The sequence below is a fragment of the Pleurodeles waltl genome, chromosome 1_2 (genome assembly GCF_031143425.1).
Source record: "Pleurodeles waltl isolate 20211129_DDA chromosome 1_2, aPleWal1.hap1.20221129, whole genome shotgun sequence".
In the NCBI taxonomy this organism is placed as follows: Eukaryota; Metazoa; Chordata; class Amphibia; order Caudata; family Salamandridae; genus Pleurodeles; species Pleurodeles waltl.
Window position 1 is genome coordinate 768888982 of NC_090437.1, and position 14501 is coordinate 768903482.

A 14501-nucleotide genomic window follows, 5' to 3' on the forward strand; every position below is an offset into this window, starting at 1 on the left:
AGGACCCCCCCAGTTTCCCTACATCCACGCCCCCCAAAACACAGACACACACTTATCCACACATACATACATTCATGCACACATCCGCACACACATAACATACACATTACCATACATACACAAACAACACCACACACACACACTTGCATTCGCACACACACACACACACACACACACATACATACATGTACACCCCCCACACACACAAACACCCCCCACCTCCCTACCCTGTCGGAGACCCGACTAACCTGAATCCAGGGGGTCTGAAAAAAACATCTGCTGACCCAGCCAAATTGAAGAACTACCAGCCCATCTCTCTGCTCCCCGGCAGGGGACGGGGCACTGCTACCGCCAGCAGAACACCGCCAGGCATTATTATTTGTCATAATATGGCTGGCGGCATCTACTGGTGTGGCGTTGCTGGTGGCAGAAGAGCCACCTTACCTCCATCCACCAGTATGGCCACAGCCAGATTTCCGCCCTTCTTGGGGCGGGAATCCAGCTGTTGTCATATTACGGCAGACGGATGGTAGCCGCAACGATGGTCTTTTGGGGGCCGTCGCGGTTTTTACCACCATTGTCAAAATGAGGGGCATAGTCTTAAAGAGGGTCCAACTGATGTACGACAATTGAGACCGAAACATCAATGCATAATCCATCTTTTGTTCGAAAAACACTTATCTATGAAGAGTCTTGTACTTTTTGTAAAGACAGTCTTTAGTTGTATGTTTGAAAGTGTGTATTTTGTACATCGACATATGCTGGAGAATATTTTCATTATACTATAATTATAAATTGTCAATGTACATTGTGATTTGTGTTTCAAACCTTTGGGAATTTGTGTTGAGTACTTGATCTCTTCAAAATATAAGTTTGGAAATATATTACACCTGCATCTACATTCTGCTTTCTTTTTTTTTAATTGTTGTAAATATTTTAAATAACTATTCAATTCAGTTGGGATGTCACTTTTAGGCATCAAACAAATAACAAATGTATTTGAAAGATTGCTTTCAAGTAAATCCCTTCTTGGTACCTTCACTTCTCTAACTTTTTAGGAGTGGCATTTTAAGAACTGCAATATAAAATATGACTTTATCATAAGTTGTTGATTTTAAATTGCGGTTCCAGACACCAAACTTGATAAACACATCTCTTCCAGATAGGGAATTAAACTTATGAGATGTGATAAAGTAATCCCAATGTTATCCTACGGAAGGAATAGGCCTTGCAGTCGTGAAAAGCGTAATTGGGAATTTTTCACAACCAGGACACGTAAAACTTAAAAGCACATGACCTACTTTTTAAATACAATGCAACTGGCCCATGAGCTGTCCAAGGCCTTCCTAATGGGTGACCTATATATATATATTAATAATAATAATAACAAGGAAGGTTTAGGCCAGACAAGAGGTTTAACATGCCAGGTACACATGGCAGTTTAAAACTGCATACACCGGCGCTACAATGGCAGGCCCGAAACATGGTTCAGTGCTTCAGACCAACTAGCAGCATTTAATTTACTGGCCCTAGGCACATGCAGTGAACTTTGCTAGAGACTTCTAAGTAAATTAAATATGCCAATTGGATATGAGCCATTGTTACCATCTTTAGAGAAGAAAGCATGTGCACTTTAGCACTGGTAAGCAGTGGTAAAGTGCTCAGAATCCTAATGCCAACAAAAACGGAGGTCAGAAAAAGAGGAGGAAGGCAAAAGGTTTGGGGTGACCCTTCAGAGGGGGCCATTTCCAACACCTTATATCTGATTTCACAATATGCAGGAACAAATTATACTCTCCTCTTCCTTTATCCATCTCCTTGTGTGTTTCTGTATGTGTGTCTACATATGTATATTCCAGTGTTTGCCTCTCTTTGTAGACATCTGTGCATGTATGTTGCTGCCTGAGCTTGTGTGCACGCACGTCCTAGCGAACCAAGTCTCCAGAATTTATCGGTATGCGTGCAACTAATCTGCAGCACAGGCTGCGGCTGATGTGGAAATGCATTACCAAAACATTGAGCTTTCAGCAGTGGTTATACACTGAATTCGTCAGCGTAAACTGGGCTCAAGGAGTGGATTCACTCCAACCCATTTGGTTTAAAGTCCAAACACAGTCCCAAACAGTATAATAAACAACCGCTTACTATGATATGCGTTCACAACACCAACAAGAACCAAAGAACGCCCTTCAGATTAACACACTAGCAGAGCCCTGACCTGGGAAATGCCAGTTCCAGGCTGGTACACCCATTCACATTCCTGATATAAACAATGATGAATGAACATGTTGCAGGCAATGAGGATCAAGCAGACCTCTGGTCACCGGAACACAGAAGTGCCACTGTAGTTATTTGAGGCACACTTTCCTGGCAGGTTTAAGACTGGGTGGCTGCTCCTACATTAAAACATGTTAATGTGCTATGTGTTTCGATTAAACGGTATTTGGCATCTGATTCTGTTAAACCTAAAGAGATTCTATATTTTTTATATATAGCGCGAACTTGACCTAAAGGTATCAAAGCGTTTTACATGATAACCAGTTACATTACACATTCATCTTTTTTGGCATGGAGAGACTAAATGATTTAATCAGAATCACAAGATATTCGTCGGATGGCGAGATAGAAACCTGGTTATCCAGATCCAAAATAGGCAGCTCTGGCCATATGATACATTCTAACGACCTTATATTACACACATTAACGGTGACCACCCGCCGGCTACTCACACGGGCAGTCTATGCAGTCCGCCTCACGTCCGTCGTCCAATGCTTATTTTATTTATTTTTTAAGAGGGGCGCAATGTGCTCCTCTTTAGCACTTCCGGATCGAATAACAACCAATCCCAACAGCTAAACATTTCTGGGCGTGGTCTGAGAGAGTAGGTTATCGTGCTAGTGTGTAAGGCGACAGTCCAGCCAATCATAGTGCGTCACACAGAAGTGATTGGTTGTGGAGTCCGCAAGATCTTTGTCTTATCCACCTCTTACAACAGCTAGTACTGTCTTTCTTGATTAGAGATGGTCTTTTCATTGGATTCGCTGCGCTTCGCTAGTGCTGTTTGGTGGCGGCCATTTTGGTCTGGGTGTGATGAGAATGCTGCTGTCTGTCGCTCTAAATCGGTGACGAAGAGGCCGAATGTTGGGCATTGTCACTGTCTTTTTACGGCAGGCAGCGTGTACTTTCTTTTGGCATTTCTTTTTGGGGGTTTGGTTGGTCGTGATAGCAGTACAAGGAGCGACTGGGACCGTTGGAGCTTTTGGGGCTCGGACTGGGGAGGCGGAGAACGAGGGGATACGAGGAGGTAGTTGTCTGAGGCACGTAGCATTTCTAATATTTACTGACACAAGAAGTGGTGGACTTGGTAAAAACATTACTTCGGAAACCCCGCAATGTATGACAGGAAAGGGGGCGGAGCTTGTAAAGCAGAAACTGACGATCGATTTATAAATTTACTTAACCCCTTCGCTGCCAGGCCTTTCCCCCCCTCCTCTGCTCAGCTTTTTTTGGCTGTTTGGGGCAGTTCGAGCTTAGGCCCTCCTAACTTTTTGTTCACATAAGCTACCCACGCCACATTTGCATCCTTTTTTTCCAACCTCCTAGGGATTCTAGAGGTACCCAGACTTTGTGTGTTTCCCTGAAGGAGACCAAGAAATTAGCCAAAATACAGTGACCATTTCGATTTTTTTTATTTATTTTTAAGAGGGCTGCAGAATGCGGCTCGTGTTTTTCCCCCTGAAAATGGCATCAACAAAGGGCTTGCGATGGTAAGATTGCCATCTTCCCAACTTTCAGGAACAGGCAGACTTGAATTAGAAAACCCAATTTTTCAACACAATTCTGAAATTTTACTGGGACATACCCCATTTTTTACTATTTTTTATGCTTTCAGCCTCCTTCCAGTTAGTGACCAAAATGGGTGAGAAACCAATGCTGGGTCCCAGAAAGCTAAACATTTCTGAAAAGAAGCCACAATTGTGAATTCAGCAAGGAGTCATTTGTGTAGATCCTACAACCCTACAGAAAATAACAGCTGAAATAAAAAAATATTGAAATTGAGGTGAAAAAAAACAGCTATTTTTCTCCACGTTTTACTCTGTAACTTTTTCCTGCGATGTCAGATATTTGAAAGCAATATACGGTGATGTCAGCTGGACTCTTCTGGTTGTGGGGATATATATGACTTGTAGGTTCATCAAGAACCCTAGGTACCCAGAGCCAATAAATGAGCTGCACCTTGCAATGGGTTTTTATTCTATACCGGGTATACAGCAATTAATTTGCTGAAATATGACAAGTGAAAAATAGGTGTCAAGAAAACGTGCATTTCCAAAATGGCCACAAGATAAGGTGTTGAGAAGCAGTGGTTATTTGCACATCTCTGAATTTCGGGGTTCCTATACTAGCATGTGAATTACAGGGCATTTCTCAAATAGATGTCTTTTTTTACACACTGTCTTACATTTGGAAGGACAAAATGTAGAGAAAGACAAGGGGCAATAACACTTGTTTTGCTATTCTGTGTTCTCCCCACGTCTCCCTATAAAAATGGTACCTCACTTGCGTGGATAGGCCTAGCACCCGCGACAGTAACAGCCCCAAAACACAACGTGGACACGTCACATTTTCACAAAGAAAACAGAGCTGTTTTTTGCAAAGTGCCTAGCTGTGGATTTTGGCCTCTAGCTCAGCCGGCACCTATGGAAACCTAGCAAACATGCGCAATTTTGAAAACTAGACACCTAGGGGAATCCAAGATGGGGTGACTTGTGGGGCTCTGACCAGGTTCTGTTACCCAGAATCCTTTGCAAACCTCAAAATTTGGCCAAAAAACACCTTTTCCTCGCATTTCGGTGACAGAAAGTTCTGGAATCTGAGAGGAGCCACAAATGTCCTTCCACCCAGCATTCCCCCAAGTCTCCCAATAAAAATGGTACCTCACTTGTGGGGGTAGGCCTAGCGCCCGTGACAGGAAAAGCCCCAAAACACAATGTGGACACATCACATTTTCACAAAGAAAACAGAGCTGTGTTTTGCAAAGTGCCTGGCTGTGGATTTTGGCCTCTAGCTCAGCCGGCACCTATGGAAACCTAGCAAACCTGCGCAGTTTTAAAAACTAGACACCTAGAGGAATCCAAGTTGGGGTGAGTTGTGGGTCTCTAACCAGGTTGTGGTACCCAGAATCCTTTGCAAACCTCAAGATTTGGCCAAAAAACACTTTTTCCTCTCATTCTGATACAAATGGTACCTCACTTGTGTGGGTGGGCCAGGTGCCTGCAACAGAAAAAGGCCAAAAACTTTTAGAGATTGAGGGGATAGCACACCAAGTTGATAAGCACATATTTTTCTTTTATACATCTTTTAGAATGACTTTGCTTTGGAGACCCATGCAAGTGAGGTATCATTTTACTTGGGGGACTGAGGGGAACGCTGGGTGGTAGAAAATGTGTGCCGCAGCGGTGATCCTACAAATAAAAGTGAGGAAAATATGATTTTTAATGCAAATTTTGAGGTTTACCGAGGAGTCTGGGTAAGAAAATGTTGGGGATCCAGGCAAGCCATACCTCCTTGGACTCCTTGGGGTGTCTATTTTTAAAACCTGTCTGGGTTTGGTAGGTTTCCCTAGATGAAGGCTGCACCCAGGACCAAAAACATAGGTGCTCTCTCCACCCCCCAAACACAGGTAGTTTTGCAATAGATCATTTTGGTGTGTCCACATACTTATGTGATGTTCCAAACACTAAAATTGTGAAAAGAAACTCACTTAGGTTATGTTGAAAAGACCCCTCACCCACCAACGAAGTTGATGGCATGCTACATCATCGGGTCCCACCCGAGACACCTAGCGTGTCGCAGATGTGCTGCGACGCCTGATTACAGCGGAGCAGGTTTTGTCATTTTTACCGCACATACTGGTTGTATTTGGCACAAGGGTGAGTGATGGTTCAGTGGATCACATTTTATTAATAAGATATTTCAAAAAAATGAAATGCACTGTTAATAACTGAAAGGCCAAAAAACTGAACCAATGACTCACAGCTCGTGAGCTGTAAAGCCACGACAAGGCACCAACCGCTTTACAGTCCATTCACACACCTTTCATACATGACATACATAAGATAACTCACGCCACCAGTCACGGGCCCAGCACATTACAACACTTGCATCGACAGACAGCGCCACTCAAGGGCCCATCACTTACATACGCCCACATGCCTGATACAGCAAGCTGATGGGAGTGTGTGGACTGGCGTTTATCTGGCAGTGTGTTGCTGTAGCCATCAGCAAGTCAATATGTACACCGTCAGCCTAGCGCCACTCCACACACAATGGCATTACAAAGCTCTAACTAAGTACATGACAGAAATGCCAACCATGAAACTGAACACATGAAAATACAAAACAGGCAGTTTACACACATGGTTGTTCCCAGTAATTCTTCTGGGAGTGGTAATTCTTGAAACAACCACCCACACATAGCCCAGGCTCTGAAGGACAATCTGGGCAGTACATTCTAGTCTCCCTCCGGATACCTCTTCGAAAACACACTCTACATTTCTTTGCTGGAAAGTCTTTTTTGGGTGTGGGAGGAACGTGCTCAGCAAAGTGGCGATCTTTCAATCTAGCCACAACCTCCACCACTGCTTCTCTAGGAACTCTGGCCTGTTCCACCACAATAAGGCTCTCTATCACTGACAAATGATCAGTTTTTGATCCCCCTCTTATTTGTACCCCTGCTGACAGATCTGCACAAATTTAAAAATGGCAACAGTAAACTAAACATGCTAACTGTTTGCACAGTTTCATCAAACAACATCACATTTATAGGCACATAAAAATAGCTTTTCAGCTGTCAAGATAATACTATTATTAAACACTTTGAAGCCAGTCCAACTCTGTTTTCAAACGCCATCATGAAATCATGTTAACGAATTGACACCAAATCAGCTCTGCTGCTTTTATGGTTTGGTGTAATTCTATATCAGAGAACAAAGTTTCCTATGGAAGTCAAAATGAAAAATTCAAATTTGTAACCCCCTTTTATTTTTCTCCTTTAGATAGATCTGTCTGAAACTTGACATCCCAAAGTAACCCCAATGTCGTTTTTCTTTTTTTCAGAAAGTTTTGTACAGATTTGTCAGATGCGATCAGAGTTAGCTGATGATCGGAGAATTATAAATGCACCTTCCTTTGGGAGGCTGGATGACGTGCAATGTTCCAGCAGGGAATGCATTTGGCACTGGCCTTCTGTCCTCACACTATAATCTTTTGGTGTGGAGCTGTGATTAGTGCACGGTGCAGGACTGCTGTATGGCTACTGTTTTGGTTCTGCCCCAAGAGGCTTGGAAGTAGCATAGGGTTATGAAGGGTAGACGGGTTGATCTAATTGTGTAGTGGTGCTCATCCCATGTAAACAAATAAGTAGCTAAAGGAAAAACATCCCTTGGGTTCGACACATAAGGCCTAATTATCAGTTGTGGTGCTCCGACCGCCACATTAAGAGGTTGGCTGGCAGCCCCGCCAACCTATTGCCGTCCTTGCTGGGAACTGAGATCCCTATGGGCTGACGGCAGTGCAGGTTGGAATCAACCAGGACGGCACTAAAGTCAGTGCCGCCCTGCTGATTACAACCTGGTTCTCTGCCAGGCTTTTCATGGTGGTTTTACCACCATGAAAAGTCTGGCAGAGAACAGATGCAGGGGGGCCTCTGCACTGCCCATGCCTGCGGGCAGCAGCATTGCAGCGAGCTAGATTAAGAGCCAGCGACAATGCTGCAGCCACTTTCCTGCTGGGCTGCGGTCAGGCCAGCGGAAAAGTCTTAATGGGGCCGGCGGGCAGGTAGCCAGCACTGTGGCAACCACCCAGTATGGAGTTTGGCAAATGGGTGTTCCCGTCGCCAAATTCATAATCGGGCCCATAATCTTTAAAAAGCAACACAAGCCACATGATTTCTTGATGTGCCTAGCTTGTCACAGAAGGTCACTGGTTGTATCCTGCCAACAATCCACAATGTAACAACAGAAAACATAAGTATTCATGAAATACGTGCATGGTGTTAAAAAACGTGAGGGACAGACCATCCAGCAGTTCCCAAAGCTCTTTTCTGTATTTAGTGTGTTGTGTTGGCATGAGTCTTTCTACATAGCTAATGCTGTGTATAGCTGGCCGGAAAATGGAAACAATACACCACGGATAGGCACATCCTTGTAGTGCCCAAGGCGCTAAATAGATTAAAAACTTGCCATTTTGCTAGTGTCTTTTTACTTGGCATCTCTTTGTATGTTCACGTTATGCGTGCGGGCTCATGAACTGTATATTTGCAGTATACACTTTATTAATGATTCCCCCATCTCGACTTTTAAAGGTGGGCATGCACCAGCATTCCTAAATCATGTATTTACTAGCTGTCACCAGTGTCTATGACTTAGCTGTTGTAAATGACATAAAATGATTTTATAACTGCTCTGACATACTGCAGAAGCAGCAGCGCTTCAACATATGTTCTTATTACAACAGTACACTATCGTCGACCGGTGTTAATTTTCACCCTTGAAAGGAAAGCCCCCTGCTCACACTCTCACTAGATTGTGAGACATCGTGTGCATTGTTTTAAGTAGTAAAATATATTCTTCAAAACTTGCGGTGACGCTTTTGCAAGTTTGGAGATATATTGGTTTAAAAGTCTTTGGCCCCATTTCTGTCAGTTCATGCATCAAACAACTGAACCTCAAGAGCTGGACCATTACAGCAATATTTTCACTCAGTGAGATGTATAGTTCACAAATGCATGCAGATCTCTTTACATAATCAGCAGTTTGCTTTGAAGAGGTAACATTTCTCTAACTAGGAAAGGGAAACGGTTGGTCAGATTTCAAAAAACGTAAAAACCGTCCTTTGCTTTAAATAAAAAGACACACAGCTCTGTAATTATATGCCGCGACTTAGTGCAGGGGAAGTGCTACAATGAAAGGATATCACATACTCAGAATAGTCACTAGAATTATTGATGCATATTGTTAGGTTTATATTGTTAGGTTTCTAGTAAAGAGGATGCGTTAATGGCAAAGGTGCAGACCAAAATGTCAATGTTGATGTTCCTCTGATGTATGCAGGCATATACGTATAGAACCAACATAATAATGCTCTGAACGTGTTACATCACAATAACATATCTGAGTCCGATTACAACTCGAGCGATAACGTGGGTGCAACCAGTTCACCCTTAAATTACCATTGGTGCAAGGTGCAGTAGTTAACAATTTGTTCTCAATTCTGAATTTGACTCCTGTGAATAGAGAATCATGTACACATTGCACACAAATTCACCCATGCTTTGCAAAAGAGCATCTTGTACAATATGCTCCTCACTCTGATTTTGCTGATGTTTTCCTTGCGAAAGTCTGGAGTGCACACACCCACATCCTGTGTGTTAAGCCTGTCAGCCTCAAGGTGGTCTTCCCCTACACAGTTTGCCTTACCCCATCTCGTTTTTGTTAGCCTTAGGACTCTGTGCAGTTTACCACTGCTAACCAGCGCTAAAGTGTGTGTGCTCTCTCCGCTAAACATGGTAAAATTGGCTTATAACAAATGGCCACATTTCATTTACTTGTATGTCATAAATCAAATCAAATCAAATCAAATCATTAACATTTATAAAGCGCGCTACTCACCCGTGCGGGTCTCAAGGCGCTAGGGGGAAGAGGGTTACTGCTGCTCGAAGAGCCAGGTCTTGAGGAGTCTCCGGAATACGGAGTGGTCCTGGGTGGTCCTGAGGCTGGTGGGGAGGGTGTTCCAAGTCTTGGCCGCCAGGTAGGAGAAGGACCTCCCACCCGCTGTGGAGCGGCGGATGTGAGGGACGGCGGCGAGAGCGAGGCTGGTGGAACGGAGGAGACGGGTGGGGGCGTAGAAGTTGAGTCGTCGGTTGAGGTATTCTGGTCCCTTGTGGGGGGCTTTGTGTGCGTGGGTGAGAAGTCGGAAGGTGATCCTTTTGCTGACTGGGAGCCAATGCAGGTGTCTCAGGTGGGCGGAGATGTGGCTGTTGTGGGGTATGTCAAGGATGAGGCGGGCGGAGGCATTTTGAATACGTTGCAGACGTTTCTGGAGTTTTGCGGTGGTCCCAGCATAAAGGGTGTTGCCGTAATCCAGGCGGCTAGTGACGAGGGCGTGGGTCACGGTCTTTCTGGTGTCAGCGGGGATCCAGCGGAAGATCTTGCGGAGCATGCGGAGGGTGAGGAAGCAGGAGGAGGACACGGCGTTGACTTGTTTGGTCATGGTGAGAAGAGGGTCCAAGATGAAGCCAAAGTTGCGGGCGTGGTCTGAGGGGGTCAGTGCGGTGCCAAGGGCCGTGGGCCACCAGGAGTCGTCCCATGCGGTCGGGGTGTTGCCGAGGATGAGGACTTCCGTTTTGTCTGAGTTCAGTTTCAGACGGCTGAGCCTCATCCAATCTGCGACGTCCTTCTTACCATCTTGCAGGTTGGTCTTTGCGCTGGCGGGGTCCTTGGTGAGGGAGAGAATAAGTTGAGTGTCGTCGGCGTAGGAGGTGATGATGATGCTGTGCTTGTGTACGATGTCGGCGAGGGGGCTCATGTAGACATTGAAGAGTGTCGGGCTGAGCGAGGAGCCTTGAGGGACGCTGCAGATGATCTCGGTGGGGTCTGAGCGAAAAGGAGGGAGGTAGACTCTTCGAGAGCGTTTGGAGAGGAAGGAGGCGATCCAGTCCAGGGCCTGGCCTTGGATCCCGGTGGAGCGGAGGCGGGTTATTAGGGTGCGGTGACAGACGGTGTCGAAGGCAGCCGAGAGGTCGAGGAGGATGAGGGCGACTGTTTCACCGTTGTCCATCAGGGTTCTGATGTCGTCTGTGACTGAGATGAGGGCGGTTTCAGTGCTGTGGTTGGCTCGGAATCCGGATTGTGAGGGGTCGAGAAGGTTGTTGTCTTCAAGGAAGTTGGTAAGCTGTTTGTTGACGGTCTTCTCTATGACTTTGGCAGGGAAGGGGAGGAGCGAGATGGTGCGGAAGTTCTTCAGGTCGCTTGGGTCAGCCGTAGGTTTCTTTAGTAGGGTGTTGACTTCGGCGTGTTTCCAGCTTTCGGGGAAGGTAGCAGATGAAAAAGAGGAGTTGATGATGGTCTGGAGGTGCGGGGCGATGATGTCGTCGGCTTTATTGAAGATGAAGTGTGGGCATGGGTCCGAGGGGGCGCCGGAGTGGATATAGTTCATGGTGGTTTTGGTCTCTTCAGTGTTGATGTGGGTCCAGGCGTTGAGGGTGATGGCTGGGGGTGTGGGTTCAGTGTTGCTCAGCTGGGTCTGGTGTCCGAAGCTGTCGTGGAGGTCGGTAATCTTATGATGGAAGCTGGGAGCTGGGGGGCGGGGCGTGCAGGAGGTGGCGGCAGGAAAGCGGAGGGAGGGGGGACAGGTAGAGGGGAGAAGAGATGGGGGAGGGGGGTTAATGGTGGTGGTGGGTGAGTTTAGGAAGAGATAGGAGGAAGGTTGGGAAGATAGGGGAGGGGGGGTTGTAGAGGTGGGTGGGGGTGAGAGGTAGAGGGAAAGGATAGGAAGATAGGGGTGGTTACAGAGGGGGTGGCGAGTGAGGGGGAAAGATAGAGAGATAGGTAGATAGGAGGAGGTGATGAGTGAGGGAGACAGCTAGAGAGATAGCTAGATAGGGGTGATACAGAGGGGGAGGCGAGTGAGGGAGAGAGACGAGACAGGAGCAGGAGGACAGGCGCGGGAAGAACCAGGGAGCAGGTAAAAGAAGAAGAGGAGCCGAAGAACAGAAGACAGAAGACCACAGAAGAAGGTAAAGAAGAAGAGGAGCCGAAGAACAGAAGACAGAAGAATACAGAAGAAGGTAAAAAAGACGAGGAGCGCAGAAGACAGAAAAATACAGAAGAAGGTGAAGGTGAAGAAGAGGAGCACAGAAGACAGAAGAATACAGAAGAAGGTGAAGAAGAAGAGGAGCGACGAGCAGCAGAGGAAAGAGCCAAGAAGAGGGGCAGAGAAGAAGAGGCACACGCAGGTCGCGGTGCAAAGGAGAGAGAGAGAAGCACACAGATGAAGACAGAAGACGGGGAGCTGGAGGGAAAGAAGACTACAGAAGAAGAGCGCAGAGGAAGAACAGAGAAGAAGAAAAGAAGCAGGAGAGAGGGTGAGTAGTGCGGGGCAGGGCGAGGGGCTGGGCGGTGGGGGGGTACTTACTGCGAGGTAGCTGGGCTTGCTAGGAGGTCTCAGGAACCTGGGCTGGAGGAGCTGCAGCGGCAGGGGGAGCGACCTACCCTTGGGTCAAGGGTCACTACCACTGTCGTGCAGCGGCCGCCATAAGAGGGAGGGGGGGAGGAGTCAGCTGGGGGTGGGGGACGGGAGTGGGGCGGCGAATGGGAGCTGGGGGGCGGGGGTGTGCAGGAGGTGGCGGAGGGAGGGGGGACAGGTAGAGGGGAGAAGAGATGGGGAGGGGGTTAAGGGTGGTGGGGGGTGAGTTTAGGAAGAGATAGGAGGAAGGTTGGGAAGATAGGGGAGGGGGGGTTGTAGAGGTGGGTGGGGGTGAGAGGTAGAGTGAAAGGATAGGAAGATAGGGGTGGTTACAGAGGGGGTGGCGAGTGAGGGGGAAAGATAGAGAGATAGGTAGATAGGGGTGATACAGAGGGGGAGGCGAGTGAGGGAGAGAGACGAGACAGGAGCAGGTAAAAGAAGAAGAGGAGCAGAAGAACAGAAGACCACAGAAGAAGGTAAAGAAGAAGAGGAGCCGAAGAACAGAAGACAGAAGAATACAGAAGAAGGTAAAGAAGACGAGGAGCACAGAAGACAGAAAAATACAGAAGAAGGTGAAGGTGTCCCTAGTAAAGTGGTACTACCTGTGCCCATGACATTTAAATTAAATTCTACTAGTCTGCCTGCAGCCCTTATTGTATTACCCACTTAAGTAATATCTAAACATGTCTGAGGCCTGCCATTGCAGCCTGCATGTGCAGTTGTAAACTGCCATTTCGATCTGGCAAAATAAGCATTTTGCCAGGTCTAAACCTTTCTTTCTAATACATGTGTCACCCCCTAATGTAGGTCCTAAACAGCCCATAGCACACAGTTCAGTGCATCTCAAAAGTTGGATATGTACTTTTAATTTTGACTTGTATTGGTAGTTTAAAATCCTTATATTTGTTTTGCACAACTGCATGGCCTGCCTGTCCCATAGGACAACACTGGCTTAACTCATTATATTTATCAAGTGCTAACTTTCAATTGCGATCAGGTAGGAACATCAAGTTTGGTGTCTAAAGAATTGCAATTTAAAGACCTCTTTAATGGTAAAGTGGGATTTTAAGTCACAATTCTGAAAATGCCACATTTAGAAAACTGTCCCAACCATTTGGTCTCTGCAGCTTGGGCCACATGATTAGGTATAGCTGGCAGTCGGTGTCTGTGTATTGCTCCCAGACAGTGAAACAAAGGGCCATCTCTGACTTGATGAGGGGGAGTATCTGACACCAACTACACTTGCTCATCACAAAGGCTCTGCCTGGACACACCCACAAACGTTTTGACACTAGTCGTTTATGACCCCAGATAAGCTCAGGTACAGGATTGGAAGGCAGGAAATTTCAAGCACCTCTGGGTTTGGAAGCCTCCAGAACCTTCTCTTACTTCAAAGCTGGCACCAGGTATAAATAAATGACACTCAGACCCAAATCTTCAGTATGCATCCATGGCTCAGAATATCACAACACTCCACAAACCAGGAATTGTGGTACTTTGTTCAGCAGGCCTGAGTCCTTGTACTGAGTCCCGGTATCCGGTGCTAAAGTGCTTCCTCCTTAAAATATGTTTAATTGGCTTTTACCAAATTAACATATTTAACTTACTTGTAAGTCCCTAGTAAATTGACACTACCTGTGCCCAGGGCTTGCAAATTAAATGCTACGTGTCGGCCTGCAGCACTGATTGTGCCACTCACTTAAGAAGCACTTTAAGCATGTGTCTGGCCTGCCACTGCAGCGTGTGTGTGCAGTTTTAACCTTTCTTTTCACCCATAGGGTAGGCCCTGGACAGCCAATAAGGTAGGGGGTGGAATATTTTAAAAAGTAGAACATGTATTTTTAAATGGCATGGATGTTAAATGGAATTCTGAAAATGCCACTTTTAGAATTGTGGCATTTGCTTGCCTTTAACCATTCAGTGCCTGGAGCTGGTATCTGAGTCACAAAACTGGGTGTAGTTGACAGTTGGGCTTTGTGTATTCTTCCTAGACAGCCACATTCAGTGACAAGCTTCATTGTGACTGATTATGCCATCACTGGCCGGATGGGAGGGAGTTGCTGGGGCCAGTCCCAATTATATGTGAATAGGCTGTATCCTGCCTCTACACAAAAGGCTGCATACCCCCTGTAGTTAGTCTGAAGCCAGGGCCAGGAAGGCAGGGCACCTGTGCACTTCAAAGGCACAACTGTGTATAAATACTGGACCTCAGACACCACAACAGGTCTGGACCTGTGAATACTTTGCCAGGAAGT

At 46.3% G+C, this 14501-nt stretch overlaps 1 protein-coding gene across 2 annotated transcripts in view; it reads right to left on the minus strand.

Annotated features, from left to right (window-relative positions):
- Window positions 1–2840, minus strand: part of NAF1 (nuclear assembly factor 1 ribonucleoprotein) — a 102658-nt gene extending 99818 nt beyond the window's left edge. Inside the window, exon 1 of one of the 2 annotated variants that reach the window (XM_069243771.1) lies at window positions 2730–2840. The gene's annotated coding sequence lies outside the window, so the exon portion shown is untranslated. The remainder of the gene's footprint in view (window positions 1–2729) is intronic. The other variant, XM_069243779.1, reaches the window with a different exon arrangement.
- Window positions 2841–14501: the final 11661 nt, after the last annotated feature.